A 17,458-nucleotide genomic window follows, 5' to 3' on the forward strand; every position below is an offset into this window, starting at 1 on the left:
GCGTTGTAATGGTAGTGCGTTGTAAAAGTTGCGTTGTAAAGGTTGTTCCCCGAAAATTTTATATAAGGCAAAGGGGACTACAAGGTGTAGGATTCAAATGTCATCCATACTGGTAGGAATTTCTTTAAGGGCGCTTAGTCTGGAGAAACACAAACTCAGGATTCAGACCATAACACAGTGGTTAGGGTTGACTTTAATAATAGGAATTTATTTATATGTAAGCAAACCTTTTTTTAGCAAAATCAGAATAATGAATGTTAGACCTGGCACCATTGGCATGGGTCTCCCTTCCATTTTTCGCTGTTGTTAGATGCTCTGGGCGCTGTGCCACTGCCATTCAGTGCCACAGCGCGAATGCTTCCTGTGTAAATATGACATGTGAATTGGTATATCCACGATTGGCTTATTTGCTTTACCTCTTAGTCCCTAGTAGCGTGGCCTGTGTGTGCCCAGGGCTGGTAAACCAAATGCTGCTGGTGGGCCTGCAGCGCTGGTTTGCGCCACCCACAGAAGCAGCTTGTAAAGTGTGTCTCATACTTGCCACTGCAGAGTCTGTGTGCAGTCCAGAACTGCCATCTTGGCTGTGAAGTGCACCCACTTCCCAGCCCCTGAACCTTCCCTTGGCATCATTTAAGTCACCCCTATGGTAGGGTGCATTGTATGTGTAAGGTAGGACATGCCTTGGTGTGTGTGTAGCATGTCCTGGTAGTGAATTACACCCAATTTCGGTTTTCACTACTGCAGGGCTACCTGTTCCCCATAGGCCAAAATGGGCAGTTTTGATTATTACATTCTATAATCCTAACTGACCCAAGGAACATGGTAGAAAAACGAATTTAGTATGCCTGAGCTCAGAATATTAAAATACATCTTTTAGTGAAGTATATTTTTATATTCTGTGTTTGAAAATACCACTTTTAGAAAGTAGGTATTTTCTTGCCTAAGCCTTCCAGTGTGCTCTGCTGTTATGTGTATTGGCTGTCTGGTTTTGTAGGGACAGGGCAGGCTGAGTCAGACCTGGGTTGAATAGAGAGATCTGCATTTGGAGTATAGGGAGGGGTAGCTCCTTGACCCGAATAGGGCTGTGCCTGGCAAGGTGAATGTTGGCTCCACCTCCTACTGTGCGTCTGATGCCAGACCCCCTCTTTCTGAAAGGAAGGATGCAGCCTGGTAAACAAAGTGCTCCAGGACTGAGCAGAACTGGTTCTGGCTGGGTTCAGTGACTTGTAGCTTTTGAGAACAACAACTTTTGGGGTATAAATATCTGTGCTGAAACCCCTACAATTTGTATTGCTCCTGGACGTCAAGACGAACCTCTGTCCGTGTAACTAAAGTAATCTGCAGGAGGTGACTATCCCTGTGCTTGTGTGCTGTTTCTTGGATTGGCCTGCAGTGGTTACCATTGGACTTGGAAGAAGAGGGAAAAGGACTTTGAGAGAACTTTTGTTAATCTTGCTAAAGCAATCACCCAAGGGCTAGGAGAGAGCTAGCCTCCTGTTGAAGTCTCAGGCACATCAGACTTCACCACCAGTCTCCTGATTCCTCCCAAGGATTTCTATCTGCAGGTGAGGCTCCTGTGAGTTCCAGTGCCTCTAGTTCTACTACAGAGAAGAGAGTGTTGAAATCGTCGCTAACGCCCGTTTGCGAGCCGCCGCAGCTGAAAGCGCACCAGAAAATCATCGCACTGCTGCCGCTGAGTGCTCGCTACCAAAGATCATCGCATCGCACACTTGCGGGCTGCCAAGTGCTCGCTAAATCCAAAGATCATCGCATCGCACGTTTGCGGGCTGCCAAGTCTTCGCTAACCCCACAGATCATCGCATCACGACATCGCAGCACGGATGCCAGGCGTCTGCCATTTTCATCGCATCGCATCAGGATCATCGCTCCCTCGCGGAGCGCCATTTCTTCGCATCGCAACCCGATCGCACACGCAACAGGATCGTCGCCTCGTCTCCTCCCTCGCGGCAAGGAGTCATCGCAACAACGGCCTAGCGTGCAGAAGTTTGTCGCCTTGTCCCCGCACGCATCAGCAGATCGGCGCATCGTCTCCTCCCTCGCGGCAAGGATTCCTCACATCGCCAGCCTCGCGTGCAGAATATCATCGCTACAGCTTCTTTGCGACATTTTGTTGGTTATGCTACGAAATCCTTGTACTTTGTAAGTAAAAGGGTCGCAGAGACCACTGCTTTGAACTGAACTCCTCTTTGCACACTTTGAACTATTTTTGCAGCATTTCAAGAATAATCCTATTTTACAGTATTGTGGCTTTTTACAGTTATTGGTCTTGTGTTAAGTCTATATATAAAGATACTTATTTTTTATAACTACTTGTGTGGTGTCCCTTTGTAGTGTTCTTCACTGTGTTACTGTGTATGGTCATAAATGCTTCACATAATGCCTCTGAGATAAGCCTAGCTGCTTGTGCTAAGTTACCACAGGGTTGAGCAGGGGTTATCAAAGGGTATAGCCCTCTTACTCTGACTTAGGAAGAAGGGTCCCTACTTGGACAGTGGCCAGCCATTGCCAACTAGAGACCCCCATTTCTAACAATGAAACACTTCTAAAAAAACATAACTTTCTAACCTGTACCATGAGGTTTGCATGCAGCTCTTTGATGGCAGTTCATAGCTCACTGTGCTAGATTGCGATTGTAACTTATGAACTACACAGTAACAAAAGAATCTCGGTAACACAAGCAGTAACCCACTGAGCTATGCACATAAAATACTGTTCTGTGATATGCATGGTGCACGTTCTTTGCAGCAGGTATATTAACCCTCTGCACTACCTTAGATGATTCAAAACTGCCACTAGACAAAACTTCCATCGTTCTACAGCAGGTACATTAATCACCAGAGTTATCTTGACCTTTTTCCTTTTATTGTTGGCCAAAAACTGCTGGATATACAAGGAACTGTGCATTGCTTTTAAACCTGCTCTGCCTGTACAGGTACGGCCTCCGCTAACAAAACTGGACCCCCGCCCAGTCCAGCCAGTTTGGTCTTCATATGTAGCCTCAGCTTGGGTACATTTAGGGCACTGCAGACTTTTAGTGCAGTCGGTTTTGTGCATCATCGCTGGGGTGATATACAGGCCAGGTTCTTAAGGGAGGGCCAGGTGGGCCAGGCCCTCCCAAGGTAGCTCCATGGCCCACTATAGGCCCATTTACAATTAGAAAATCAACCTTTGTTATTTTCCTGTGTCACCTGGCCTGCACCCTCCCTTTCTCATCTTACTTGTTTAGCTTTAATGAATAACAGCAATGCCCTGGGCTACTCAAAGTGCCTGGGCCAGGTGCGACGTCAGTTAGGATGGTCATTCTTATCATGCATGTGTGAATAGCTGGGGTATCTGTGCATGGCTGTCGATTCACCAAGCTGCCAGGGGTAGCGGAGTGACAACACATACCCTTTGACCATAATGACATCACACGAAGTAACATCATATGACCACTGCTCCAGTTTTTTTCCAGGAAGGCATGACACATAACTCTAACATCACACTCACACTCTCTTACACCCCATTACATTATCTCGTATGCATTCTCGCTTCACTCACTTGCACTCATTATTAATTTCACTCCAATTCACTCACACTTACTGACATAGAGTAGAGGTTTAATCATGCTTTGCACTATGTTTATGGGAATCGATGAAAAGTTTTAGGGTGGGATTGACTATCCAACGCAAATCCTGATTTTAGTTGGATGGGATCTGAAAGTAACGCAAAATTGTGCTAGGCACTGTTTTTCTTTCTTTTGGGTCAAGTGTGCATTCCATGGGTAGTGTTTGGGTGTTCCCATGCAACCACCCATGAGTGTTGACGCAAATCCCTATCTACAAACATTGGTAGAGAGGAATTTGCGCGAAAATCTTATGACTTCTCAAGGCAAATATAATGAGGAGAAATGTTTTCACTTCTCATGGTTTTTCTAACTTTGCATGTGTGCTGCTTTGTACAGCACACTACAAAGCGGAGAAAGACTTAAAGCATAGTTTTGGTACTGCAAGGTACCCCTCCTAGTACAAAACCTATGCTTCGATGAGCACACACATCCTTGCACTATGGTGCAAGTATGTCTTCATTGGCTCCCAAAAGTGCATCAGCGAACAGGGAGAGAAACAATACGCCAGGGTGCATTGTTTCTCTCTCACTTTGATGCAAGATGGTGCAGCATCTGTGGTGCAGCATTGCCTGCGTCAAAGAACAGTAAATCAGGGCTACAATCTCACTCACTCCCTGTCACTGAATCTCAATCAGACACACATGCTTATGCACACCTGCTCACACAAACACACACAAACACTTTCAACCCCAACACAGCAGCCACCAAAGTTGTGCATCATTTTTTTTACACTAATAGTGAATAACAAAATATTACACTCCCACTACATCAAAAGAGACTGACTAAAGCTCCCATCACACAGTGCTTAATAAAACGCTATATAGCAGAAACAATCTATATATAACAAAAACAGTGCCAATGTCACACGTTGGGATTTTTCCGAAGTGAAAATAGTTTAGCCATATTACACTGAACATAATTGGTGGCTCTCTTGTGGTACGACTGGCAACATGTGCTGCTGCTGTCCTGCCTACTCCCAATATCCCAAGTCTACTAATATAATTTTAAGGAACTTAAGACACAGGCACCACACTTGGGGGCGCCGGTGACTCGGCGTTTATACTATCCCAACCCCCCCTCTCCCCACCCCCCCCCCCCCCCAAAAAAACTATCTTTTGGTTATATGAGTAACTAGAAATGGATTATAGTGATGGTGTACCAGGTCTAAAACATATTAGATCGGATCGTAGGCTAATGCACTTGCTACAATATGTGGCTTCACATGTTCAAATCTCGCTACTCAGTCTTGTGGCTCTGAATAAGAGTTTGGGGGATGCAGAACACCCAGCCAAGAAGCGGTGGATATCCAATCTGCCCTATTTATAATTAATAGAAATCTATACACTCTACATAGGGAGGATTGGACATCTCTAAACTCTAAATCGTGGTCTCACTGTCCAACGAGTAGGGCCCATTGTCCCATGAGTAAGAAGTTTGCATCATTGCCAATTTCCTGGCCTGCTAGCGGCATAGATACCATTAACCTGTGAGTATAGCGTCTGGTGTCAGAGAAATAGACCCTGTTTTGTGTCTGAGATTCAGTATTGGACTCGTTTGGTGTTGCCAAGCCAGCAGTTATAGCAGTTGTGAAGGAACATTTGGGGAAGGAAAGCCAAGTATCAGAGGCCATCAGCTGGGTTTGTCTGTGAGAATCTCTGCTGACACAACGAGCTGGGACTATCCCCATGCTATCATGAAATTGCATTACAAACTGGGGATACTGTCACAGTCTGGCGTGTACAGTGAAGTGGTAGCAGTGAGCATTAGATCACCGTTGGTCTTACAGATCCGGTTGTTATATGAAGGCCAGGTTTGTGTTTCAGCATGTATATGTGTTAATGTGAGTGTGCATACCAATGTGGTGAGCTGCGTGTAGCAGGAAGCACATTGGTTATCTGTGCAAATGTATTGTTGACCGTGTCTTTGCCCATGTCCAGGGTGGATTTTGAACTGCATTTTTTTGTCGTAATGCTCTAGTGACATTTGGCAACCATGTGTCCATTGCAATCAAGAATTAGAACAGGACAGGCTATCAGTAGTCGTGTCACCATTTCTGCAATGTGTGAGGAAATAGTGGAAGTATGTGGTGCCCATTATGTTGGGTGTATGAGGGTTGCAAGACACATAAGCCTGTTCATACCAAGTGCCATTAGAGTGGTAACTCTCTGTATGTGGTCTGAGACCCTGCCCTGCATGCATGAAAGCGATATAACAGGGAAATGTACATGTGCCAGGGTATTCCCACACACTACTGAGTTTTAACTATCATTTTTCCAGATTATCATGATTAAAATATCCACTGAGAAAATATGGTGAAAGCAAGTATATATAACTAAGTATAGATGTACTAATATAAGGGAAGAGGTGTGGTGCAGCGGCCAGGGCGGTTGACTCCAGAACATGGGGGCTCACGGTTCAATTCCCGGGGCCAGCAGCTGATTAGCCCAGCACCTTGTGACTCTGGGCAATAGCTCGCTTAATCTTCCTGACGGCCCCCAGCGCCTGGACACCTCGCTTGAGGTAGCTGCACGCTTTACAAATGCTGGTGTATATATATATATATATATATATATACACACATATGTGTGTGCACAGATGTGGAGTTAAAAACAGTAAATTTACATTTATCTGTATATACTCACTTTCAATCTACTTTGGTAGTCAAGATTTTGGTCACGATGTTCGGGCAGGATGACGGATTGTCACTCAATTTTGTGACATATAGACTGTTGCAAACTATTCAGATCAGAACTTCAGAATGCTTTTATGTGGTATGAGGTTGCTTGGCAGTGTTGAAACCATTAAAGGTGGTTTATTAGGTCCACCCTGGGAGTGCGCATGAGCTGCTCTGTGAGGCATGTAGTATCTGAACATGGGCTTGAAGCCCCGCCCATGTTTTCTATTGGCTCCTGTTAGTGCCCTTCATAAAGGGCTGCTTTTGTTTGGTGGATATGTTTAGTTAGTCCCACCTTTGATGTTTCCAACCCTTCCAGGCGACTGCCCCAGTTACTATGGTCTTACTCTTTTTTTATTTTTTATTTATGGTCCTTTGTGCACTCTTTTCTTGTTTGCCTTGGCTGTGTAGAAGCATGGCGCCTTCAGAGATGCCGCAATTTGCTTCGGATGTGTAATTATGTTAACTTACTCTATTTAGTCCAGTGGCGGCTGGTGACATCTGAAAGTAGTGAGGCGTAAAATTATTGTCTTAATGCACCGCAGCGAGAGAGCGTAGCGAGCGAGCCGGAACAACCTACCGAACACTGCAACGGGATATTAAGCGCTATGTGAGTGACACAATACGCTACCTTATCTCTTCCTATCCATCACTAACCCATCTCTCCTCTGCTTCCTTCCCTCCCGCTGTGTTGCCGCACCTCTTTGTCATTGTGCCTCTCTAGCCTCCCCCGACCCTCTCGTCCTCTCATCTTCCTCCCTCAACGCCCTTCTCCCAACCTTCACTCTTCTCATTCACCCCCTCTCACCCGTCCATCGCTTTATGTCACTTCTGACTCACTTTTAACCTTTCCTCTCAATTCTCCGTTTCAAGCTGTTTAGTTTCTTCCCTCTTTCTCTGCCCTGTCCGCCCTCCTCTTTGTCTTTCCCTTTTCCATTTGACCCCCCCAGTCTAGTTTTTATTCTCCTCTGTCCATGTTGTCCCTTCTTGCTCATCCCTGTGTCACTTTTCCCCTCTCCAAATGTAACTCTTACCTCTGTGCCCGTCCCACACAAGCGGTTACTCGCCCAAAGTCCACTGCGCTAGAGCCTCAGAGGCGCCATACCATGGTACTGGGCGCCATCAACTCACATATTACTTTCTCACAAACGCACGTCTTAAGCGCAGTAGCCCCACGTGCTGCCTCCTCCTTAAGGCAAAGCGCACAAACCACCATAAAGCCAATACTCCCCCACACTACACGCAGAGACACTGCACTGGTCACTATTATATGGATGTGGATTACAAATATGGATTATTATTATAAATCCCTGTCACCACAGAACTCAAGTGCCCAGGTCCACACGTGGGCAGCTATCAAATCCACATTTTTTTCTATGTATTCTGGGACTGGTAGTCCTGTATCTCTAATTAACCGGGACTACAAGTCCCAGAATGAAAAGACTAAATTTAGACTGTGTACGCGCCTAGAAATGTGAAACTTGTCAGCTCCACACTCTTCCACCATGAAAGACACATGACCCTGACCCCCCCTCCCACTCCCCGACACCCCCCATCACTGCCTTCCGTGGAGGACCATTGCATCAGCCACCTTAACCCCCACACACTTTCTCCCTATACCCATCCTCACCTCGCCAGAGAAACTATTCAATGCCTCTTCAACAAAGACAGGAGCAGGCAGACAATAGGACGCTTGAAGAGGAGCAGGCACGCAGGTGAAGTGTGAGGGATGCGAGACGTGCAGACAAAATGTGATGCATGAGATAGACAGCTTTGAATAGGTTAATGTTTACTCCCCACAAGGAAGTTTAAACAACTGTCACTTGCCATAAAAATGAGCGGGAACCTCAAATGTCATTGGGAAAATTAAGCAGCATAGGAAAATTTAGTTGTCGACTAAACCTTTCAAATGTGCGTGTGCATTTCATATAATTTGGGTACTTCTGAAGCTTTAAAGTTGTTCCAATACACAGTTAAATGTAATGCTCCTAACAAGCATACAGAGACTGATCACCAATTTAACTCTGGACAAACATCGCCCTCGCTAATCTGCATAATTTACTGTGACGCAGTAATTGCAAATTTACAATGAAACGCACACTTCACATACCAAATCTCGGTATGAATCTCAAATGCAATACTGATATAAACACTGGACGCACAGGCGATCACCTGATCAAAACGCCAAACACGTTCGTCTCCCTATAATCGACTATCGAATGGTGTATATTTGATCCTGGTGCAGTTAGCGAAAAGTAGTGCACAGCATACTATGAAAAGTCACGTGGCAAAAGTTAGCACATATCTAAATCAAAACACTCCAGGATGCAATACACACGCCAGATAACATCAGTCGAGGCTCGCAGTACTCGCAGGGGTGGGGGGCCGAGGGAGAAAATTTAAAAAATGAAAACTTACCTGACCGCCTCTGCTCCTGGTCCGCGTTGGCAATGGCGCCTCTTGGAACAGGACTGGAGTGACAACCCCTCAGCCAATCCTGGCGCTGCTGCAGCGCCAGGATTGGCTTAGGGCACGGTTGCTCTTTGCCCGCCGCCTGCCCATTAGGAGTCCGAGGGGCTCCTAATGGGCATGCGCAAGCCAGTGGAAAAGCAAGTGCGCATGACTGGGCACGGGTGAAAAATTTGCTCACCTTCCCCACTCATGCGCACTTGTGCTGCTGCCTGTCCCTGGCTGGTCTGACAATGCATGTCAGTCAACATGACGCCGGACCGCCCACCCCCTTCAGACTCTGAAGGGGGTGGGCAGTCCGACGTCATGCTGACTGACATGATTGTCAGTTCTCCCTCGGCGATCTGAACTTAAGTAAACTAAGTTCAGAGACGCCAATTGAGCTGTGGGCGCGGGCGGGGGGGCAACGCCCCAACACCCCCAATGGACGCACCGCCACTGATTTAGTCACACAGCATGGCCATGCCCTTTCTTTCTTTATGCACGCTGCTTTCACTTTCAGTATTGATCCTCTATCTAGTTTCTAACTACCGACTCACTCTCCTTTCGTTCTATTCACCACTGACTGCCTCCTCATCTCCTCCACCCCGGCAGCCTCATATACTGTCGAGTCAGGATTCTCCTCACCACTGACTCTCTCCTACTCGAGTCTGGCGATGGCTTCTCCCCAGCCGTGACAGTCTCCTCCGGCCTTTAGCAGCTCTCCCTTCTACTTCCCTGAGAGCCTCTTCCTCCCCGCCCAGGGAACTTCCCCACTCCAGCTGTGAGAAGACTTGTGCTTTGCAAGTCCTGGAATGGAAGAAGGATTCCTCTGCAAGGAGCCGCCATGAAAGTGGCGACAAAACACGTGTTAGCTTGTAACCTGTATAAAATACTGAAAACCAAGGAGCGAAATGAAGAATAAAGAACAAAAGAAACACATTTTTAATATCTGTTATACTTATTTGACTTACTGTGGCTACAGCTGTCATACCCTTATACTTGATGTGTTCTGGGTTTTTTGTTTCATGAAAGTGGATAACGAGGAAGTCCTCCTGGAACTGGTTTTGCACCAGGGTCCATGGCAGCTTGCTACACCTCTACCCGTGCTGCTGCCAGGCAGCATTTAATGCCGCCGCTTCCATGGTGGCCCAGACGTGACTTTTAATCAGCATGCTTTGCTATTAAAAATAACTTGAAACACTCTGTTTTGTTTTTTCTATAAACATTTGCATTTCACACGTAAAACTTTAATTGAGCATTTCTGCTGGACACATAGCGCCAGCCTTTCGAGCAGCCCACACACAGCAGCTGCTCTAGCCTGGTTTCTCCCTGTGCTTCCGGCCCTTTGTTTAGCGACTCAAGGCGCTTCAGAAGGGGGCACACCGGCATTTGGCCCTATGGAGCCAGTTCAGGGGAAGCCAGAAGTCTGCGCTACATTCTGAGTAGGTAGATGTAGGGGGCTGGCTTAGTATATGGTGCACACTTGTTTATTTGAAACACCTTGCACTAATCCAGACAACCCTTATGGGGATTTTAGTGTTCTTAGACAACCATAGAGAGCTCTCTAAGTGGTAGCTGTGGGGAGCAGCCTTCAGGGTTAGTCCAGAAAGAGTGTTAAGCAGCTTGTTTTACCAGAACTAATCATATAGTGTAGGTAAAATAAAAAAGAACCACACAGTGGAGTTATAAAAATAGGTATGTTTATTATACATACTCACTAACACATTGGTATAACTCCTACTGGGAGATATCAACACAATGCACACAATACTTAAAATGTAAATAGGTAAGTAAGCACAAATAAACCGTGGTCTACAGGGGGAGACCAAACCATATTTTAAATAAGTGAAATGCGAACTGCAATCAAATTCGGAACTTGGACCAGAAGACTCAGAAGAACTAGGGACACAAGGAACCACCCGAGGTAAGTACCCAGAAATCCCACGGAGGTTGTGTGCAGAATGGAAACACAGCCACGTACTCAATGTAAGTCAATGGGAAAGTTGCGGTTGCAGTTTTCAAGAAGTACCCTTCCCAGTGGACCCTGAAGAAACCTTGTGGAAGACAGAAGGGTAGAGAGTCACCCTACCTGTGGATACCCCAGGAACCAGGATACCTACAACAGGGAAGTCAGGTGCACAGGTGCGAAGTGACGTTGAAAACCGTCGTAGACCACAATGGAGTACTTCAAGAAAGATGCCGCTGGCGAAGAAGGTGGGAGAGTCCGGTGGAAACCAAGGATGGATTCTGGAAGAGAAGAACCTGCAAGCAGAGGGGACAGAGTCTATGCCACTCGGAGGTGACCAGCAGGCACGGAAGAGCAATGGCCCCCAATGACGGAAGATGCAGGAGTGATGATAGTGACCTTGCCGCTGCAGATATGAGGACCAGGCCACGCTGTGGAAGACCAGGAGCCGTTCACAAGCTGTCCCACATTGGAAGTCAAGAACCAGGGGGTCGGTGTCCGATGGGAGCACCAACAAGCATTTGCAATGCAATAGGTCTCGCATTTGTGAGACTTTGAGCTATTGGCATTATAAATGGCAATGCCTTTTATTTATGTGTTTTGAAAACCTGCAAGCGGTGCGAAAACACGCACTTTGTATTAATAGTCATTGCTTATGAGAAGTAAGGCTAGCAGTAACTGTGCCTCTTTTATTGCCAGCCTTGCTCTTCGTAACCAAGGACTATAAGTACAAAGTGAGTGTTTACGCCTCGCTTGCAGGTTTTTCAAACCTATAAATGGAAAGCATTGTCATTTACCATACCGATAGCTCAAACTCTCGGAAATGCGAGACCTATAGCATTGCAAATGCTTGTTAATTGATCTATATACTACACCACTAAACATTCTGCAACAGACAGTGCAGCGTTTTACACACAACATGCTTAGTGCACTTGATCACCTGGAGCACACGGTGCTGTTTATAGAACAGGGAGGTGTCTGAGGTACTTTTGAGACAAGATCACACAAAGCAGGATTTGATTAGAGCGGCGCTGAGGGCAAGTCGAGGTGAGGAGCAAGGTCTCTACGTTCACCTAATAGCAAGGTATCCTCAGGTCCATTTTCAGGCACCGACTGTTGTTTATGGAGGGAAGGAAAGGAAACAAAAATAAACAGGGATAAATACATTCTGGGCAAATTACTTAATGTCCTGGTGCTTAACAAAATGAATGTGTCCGTCTGTAACGCAACTGGTGCTGCTGTAAAGCGCTATAATACCTTTGGGTCGAGTTTGCGCTATATAAAACAAAAATAAAAAATATCCTTGCTACCATCCCTACCTGCCAATGGGCGAAAGAGTCGTTAAGTTTCCTTAGTGGTGATACTCACTTGATGAAGAGCTGTTTGTAACCTCCTAATCACAGGTTCGAATCCGTCAAGGAGTGGCTAAATTAGGGCCAGTGGGTTACATAATTATAAGACCTATTGTTCAGGGAGGTAAGGACAGATTAGCCTTGATGTGTGCATTACAAATATGAAATAGTATGCATCATTGAAACACAGTGGCACCTGAGATCAGTGCTATGAAATTCCAGCATGGTATACAGCGCTACATCAAAAAGCATGAATAAACAGAGATCAGCATAGTACCTGTGGCGGGCCTCCTCTGGGTGTGCTGCAGGAGGTAAACAACGTTTACCACAAATCTTTTCCCCGCAGGGAATCACAACGCGGTCGTTGTAACGACCGCGTTGTGATTCAGCATACCATTACTCCGCAAGTCGGAACAACGACTTGCGGAGGGGGGGGAGGTGTTGGATTTACCTTCCCTATTGTCCGCACAGACTGGAGATGGAATAGTAAATTATACTATTCCAACATCCAGCGCCCCCCCTCCGCAAGTCGTTGTTCCGACTTGCGGAGTAATGGTAGGCGGAATCACAACGCGGTCGTTGTAACAACCGGGTTGTGATTCGACCGGGTTGTGATTCCCTGCGGGGAAAAAGAATGCGGGATAACAACACACATTCCTGCAGGAAGGAGTGAAGGGTGCTGGAGCTGCCTTGAGAGGCAGAGGGCTCTGTGGAAACAGCCTGTCTTTGTAAGGAGTGGGGTCTTTCCTTGGACAGACCCCCTCCCCTAGAGGCACTTCTGATATTACTGCCGCACTGATGCCTCATTTGTGGAAAGTTTTCCTTTGCTGTTATTAGTGACCCACACTCCACCCGAGCCCCTCTCTTCTCAAGCACAGCTTTCAAACATTCATTCCCTGTTATTTTAAGCAAAACAGTTTAACATAAATACATTTAAAACTCATTTATTGGTAAAAACATGACATATTTCAGGGACTTACTTGTTGTTTTTATTAATCCTTGCCATAACCTAGTGCTGTCACTCCATCAACATCACAAACAAAATAAAAAACAAGCATCTGCCTAGGCAGTGAGAGCCCATGTGCACCTTCTAGCGACACAGCAACGGGAGAGGCTGACTGCTTGCTGCAGAGACGAGCCAACTGTGGAGCAGAAGTGCAGCAAAGCTTGTCTGCCTATGAAAAGTTTCCTGCCCAGAGCCCATGTAAAAAAACAAAATCAGGAGTGCTGAAGTTAGCTCCTCTGCCTCGTAGGCTCACATGGAAAGCAGACTACGAAACGCAGTGCTCTCTCACCTGGAGATCGTCAGCCAGTAAACTACAAGCAGGCAGTATGCAGATTTATTCACTGAAGACCACTATAGTGAAACTGAAAGCGCGCGTGGCGCCCAGAAAATAAAAACAACAATGAATGAAGGAAGCGCTAGGATCTGCTGGTGCAGTGAAGATAAAGAGTAAACAGACCCGGTCCTGCTCTTCTCATGACCCTGCTGCTGGAGGTTTTTCAGCCAGGACAGCACGTAATGTGGGCAGAAAGCATTATGGTGGAGAGCCATTTAAAAACCAGCTGAAGCAGCACATGTATCTGTAGCAAAAGAAACTCATTAAAGAAAGTAGTGGTTACAGACTAAACAACAGGTAGCCTGTAACAGCCGAAGTAAAAGGGCCAGTCGCCACGGGAGTGTACAAATGGAGACAAGGCAGTACTAAGGAGGGACTAACAAGCCTGTTTACAAATCAGACGCCAGCATTTGCAAAGGATACTGACACAAGCCAATGGAAAATATGGGCAGAGAGTGGGCGGAGCTACATACTCCACTACAAAAGTTTCCCCTAGAGCAGCGCATGCGCTCTGACTCTAGGCTCGACCTAACAAGCCTTGGCAAAAGCAACAGATGTGGTAAACGAAAAAGGTGCAACGTTGGGATCAGCGAGGTCCAAGGGACTCACCAAATGCAGAAGAGTCAGAGCAGGCCCGAGCAAGCAGGGGAGCCTACTGAAGCCAAAGAAGACCCTCAAGAGGACCCAAAGGGCCGAAGGCACAGGAGTCGCAAGGGAACCTCGAGCAGCTCACCAAAGATGCAGGTGCACGGTGCAGAGGATGAGGTGAGGATGAAGATCTTGCCAGGAAGAAATGCTGGAGGCTGGAGCCTCTTGTAGCCCGAAGATCTCTTTAGGACAGAGCCAACAAGCCTTGGCAATGGCACAGGGCATAGTGGCTCTGGCCCAGCGGTTCCGACGGTGGATACTGGCCTCACCCTTGCTGAGAGGACAGGTCAGGCCTCGAGACAGTTGCAGAACCACCACCTGTGTTGCTGAGCCTTTCGGAGTCCATGGGATGTCAGGAGCGTCAGACTGGTCAGCTTTGTTGCGGTGCCCACAGATACAGGGGAGTGACTCCTTCACTCCAAGGGAGATTCCTTCAGGTGTCTGTGATGCCCACAGGCCTGGAGAGGAACCTGGTGAAGCACAGGCACAGAAGACGAAGAAAACTTGCAGAACAGCGAGACTAGGAGCAGCAGGAGTCTTCCTTGGTGCAGTCTCGGTTCCAGGTGAAGTCCAGGGAAGTCCAAGGCGCCCAGATGGTTGAAGCTGAAGTGGTTTCAAGTTTGAATTTGGTCCCACAACAAATCTGAAGAACCACCCACAGGTAAGCCCTTATGTACCTTAGGGAAAGGGTTGGGATGATTCAAGGGTCCCTCACAGAGGAGAGGCTGTACAGAGGGGAGGATACTCCCCTGTCCTTTGTCCAGTTCCGCGCCAGACCGGGAGACCAGGGCTCCCTGAACTGGCTCAAACTGGAATATGCAAGTAGGGCACCAAATGTGCCCTTCAAAGAAGTCTGGTGGCGCAGGCAAGCACCCCCACCCCAGCCCAATACACTAAGTCCTGTCTGGGAGATGGTCATACCTCCCTGTGACAGGAAACCTATTGTTCTACCTTCCCCTGCTCAGCAGCAGGACAGCAGAATCATGTCTGGGGTTGGTAGCAGCACTGGCTAGCTGGCAGACTCTGGAAGGCTGTTACCGGGAGCACTGAAGGCTTACCGGAGGAGCCCCCTGGTGCATGGAATCATACCTCCAACACCGGTAATGGTGTTGGGGTATGATTCCAACACGTTTGATAGGTAGCCAATATATAGTTAGCCATTGCGTGATGACGCATGGCCCACTATATGTAGTAAAATGGCTGGACACACTTACAAAGCAAGGATAATTCACTCCAGGGTTTGTAGGGGGTGTCCTGCTCACTTCAATTTCTACTCTGGCAATGCATTTTCTCAAGCTTGTTGCAGGAATAGACATATCTAACAAACATTGGCAAAATCAATAGCTCTAGACAAACACTTATAAGGTCCCAAAGGCAAGACCTATTGGCTATGCCAATGCTTGTTTTATTTACCAAGCTGTATGAGTGGTGTGACTGTTGGTGGGATTGTTGAACGTCTAGGTCCAGGTAGGGATTTCTGTGGTGCTTTGTTTTCCCTGTAATGTTGTTGTCTTAGGTAAGTAGAGTGGGTGTGTGTTCACTTGTTGACATGAAGTACAGGCTGTACATGATTCTGTGCTGTGCTGTTGTAGAGAGGTATAGTGTACACAATTTTGTGTTGTCACTGTGTATCATTATAAAGAAGAAGATACAGACTCTTGCCTACTTCTAGGTTCCATTCATTCATGTTCAGTGTGGGTAATGCTGTGGGGTCTAAATGTATTTATGTCATGTGACCCTATAGCTCACAGTGACACCAGTAGTGTCTAAAGGTGTTGCACGGTGGACCGCGATGAGACCCACAGTGCTGACCGCTTCTTCCTCGCCGACCGCCATACAGCCCGTGGCAACTCCCTCTTTTCTTCAAGCGCGTTGCAGCAGCTCTATTGCCCTTTTAGTGTCGTGGGTGTGTCCCGCGGCACCTGCTTTTTTTCTGTGTCGGGCATGCCGCATACCTACGCGGCGGCCCGTTATCTGACAACCTGCATGACAGGAATGCCGCAGCTCTGGTTTTGGAACTGTGACTTCCTCTTTTCACATGTTGGGGCACTATATTCTTACCTTCCTTTCACTGGATATATATTTCTTTCTTCATTTCTTCTTGGGGCCATCTTTGCCTTCCCATGATTCCATAGTCTTCTTCCCAGAAGGGCTTGGGAAGTATCTGCTCAACCAATTGAAGATGGCGACCTTCCTATTCCGTTCACTATCCTTTTCCTTATCCAAGATGGTGGTTACTTACTTCCTGTTTTGTCACTTCCTGTTCCTGTTTGGTCACTTCCTATTAAAGGGTATTTAAAGGGCTGAACCCTGTTGGTATCCTGTGCTCCTGCCTGGTGTATCTGTGATTCCTGCTGGTACACCTTGTTCCTGATTATAGTCTTCTATTCTGGTTTGGATTCCTTGCCTTCTATTTCCTGGAGTCCCCACTTCCATCAGAGGTTTTTCCCTACAGGGTTTTTTCCTCTTGGGACTCCTTTTGGAGGGCACTGTCTGCTTTGGCCTTTTTCCTTGTTGGCAGCTCTGTAGCTACCAGAAGGGGTCGCCCTTACCTCGGACAGACCAGAACTTTCAAGAACCGAAGTCAAGAATCTCTCCAACACGCCAGAACAGCTAAGAACACTACAAGTCGTGACAAAAGGTAGAGAAGATCTTGCTCCTAGTTATGTATCCAGGCTGCAACCTAAAAATAACCTCCAATTATTCTGATGTATAGAATGGAGCCCGATCTTGAATATCTTTATATGTACTGCAAAAGGTACGGTACATCACGGTAAAGGAACTTCTTTACAGGTCCCTTGGAACAATGGCCAAGCTACTCCATTATTTCCTTATTTAAAAACATTTTGATTTCTAGAGCAAGACATACCTTCGGTGGGGCAGAAAGGGCCTCTTTACCACTACCTTCTGTATTTCGTATGGGGCCTGTAATGAAAGTTAGCAACCCAATCAGAATTAAGAGATCCCTGGCAACACTGCTAATCCTTTGTATTTCACACATATTTTGTGGTGTGGTCGAAATCTCACTCCGGGGGGGGGGGGGGTGAGGGGGGTGGGGGGTTGCGATGGGAGGAAAGCATATAAAAAATCGCGACCTGTTATGGTGCGCTTGCTATTTTTTTATCAAGATTTACAATTAGAAAGTCTCTAAAGCGCTGGAACGGAACCGGAATTGATTTCTGTTATACTTTTCTCCAAATGGATGTTAATTTTAGCTCTTGCTTATTTTACCAGCAAGAGGTCCAGCTACCGCCTCTCTCGGCATCAAACAAAGAGCGTTCAACAAAGAGCATCCACTTAAGGCTGTATCTCCCGGCGCCGCGTCGTCCGTCATTTGTGTCTGACGTCCAGATATAATAATGGCGTCGCTAATGCAGCCTCTGGGATGTTAAAGGCGTG

This window comes from Triturus cristatus, chromosome 12, assembly GCF_964204655.1.
Source record: "Triturus cristatus chromosome 12, aTriCri1.1, whole genome shotgun sequence".
Classification (NCBI taxonomy): Eukaryota; Metazoa; Chordata; class Amphibia; order Caudata; family Salamandridae; genus Triturus; species Triturus cristatus.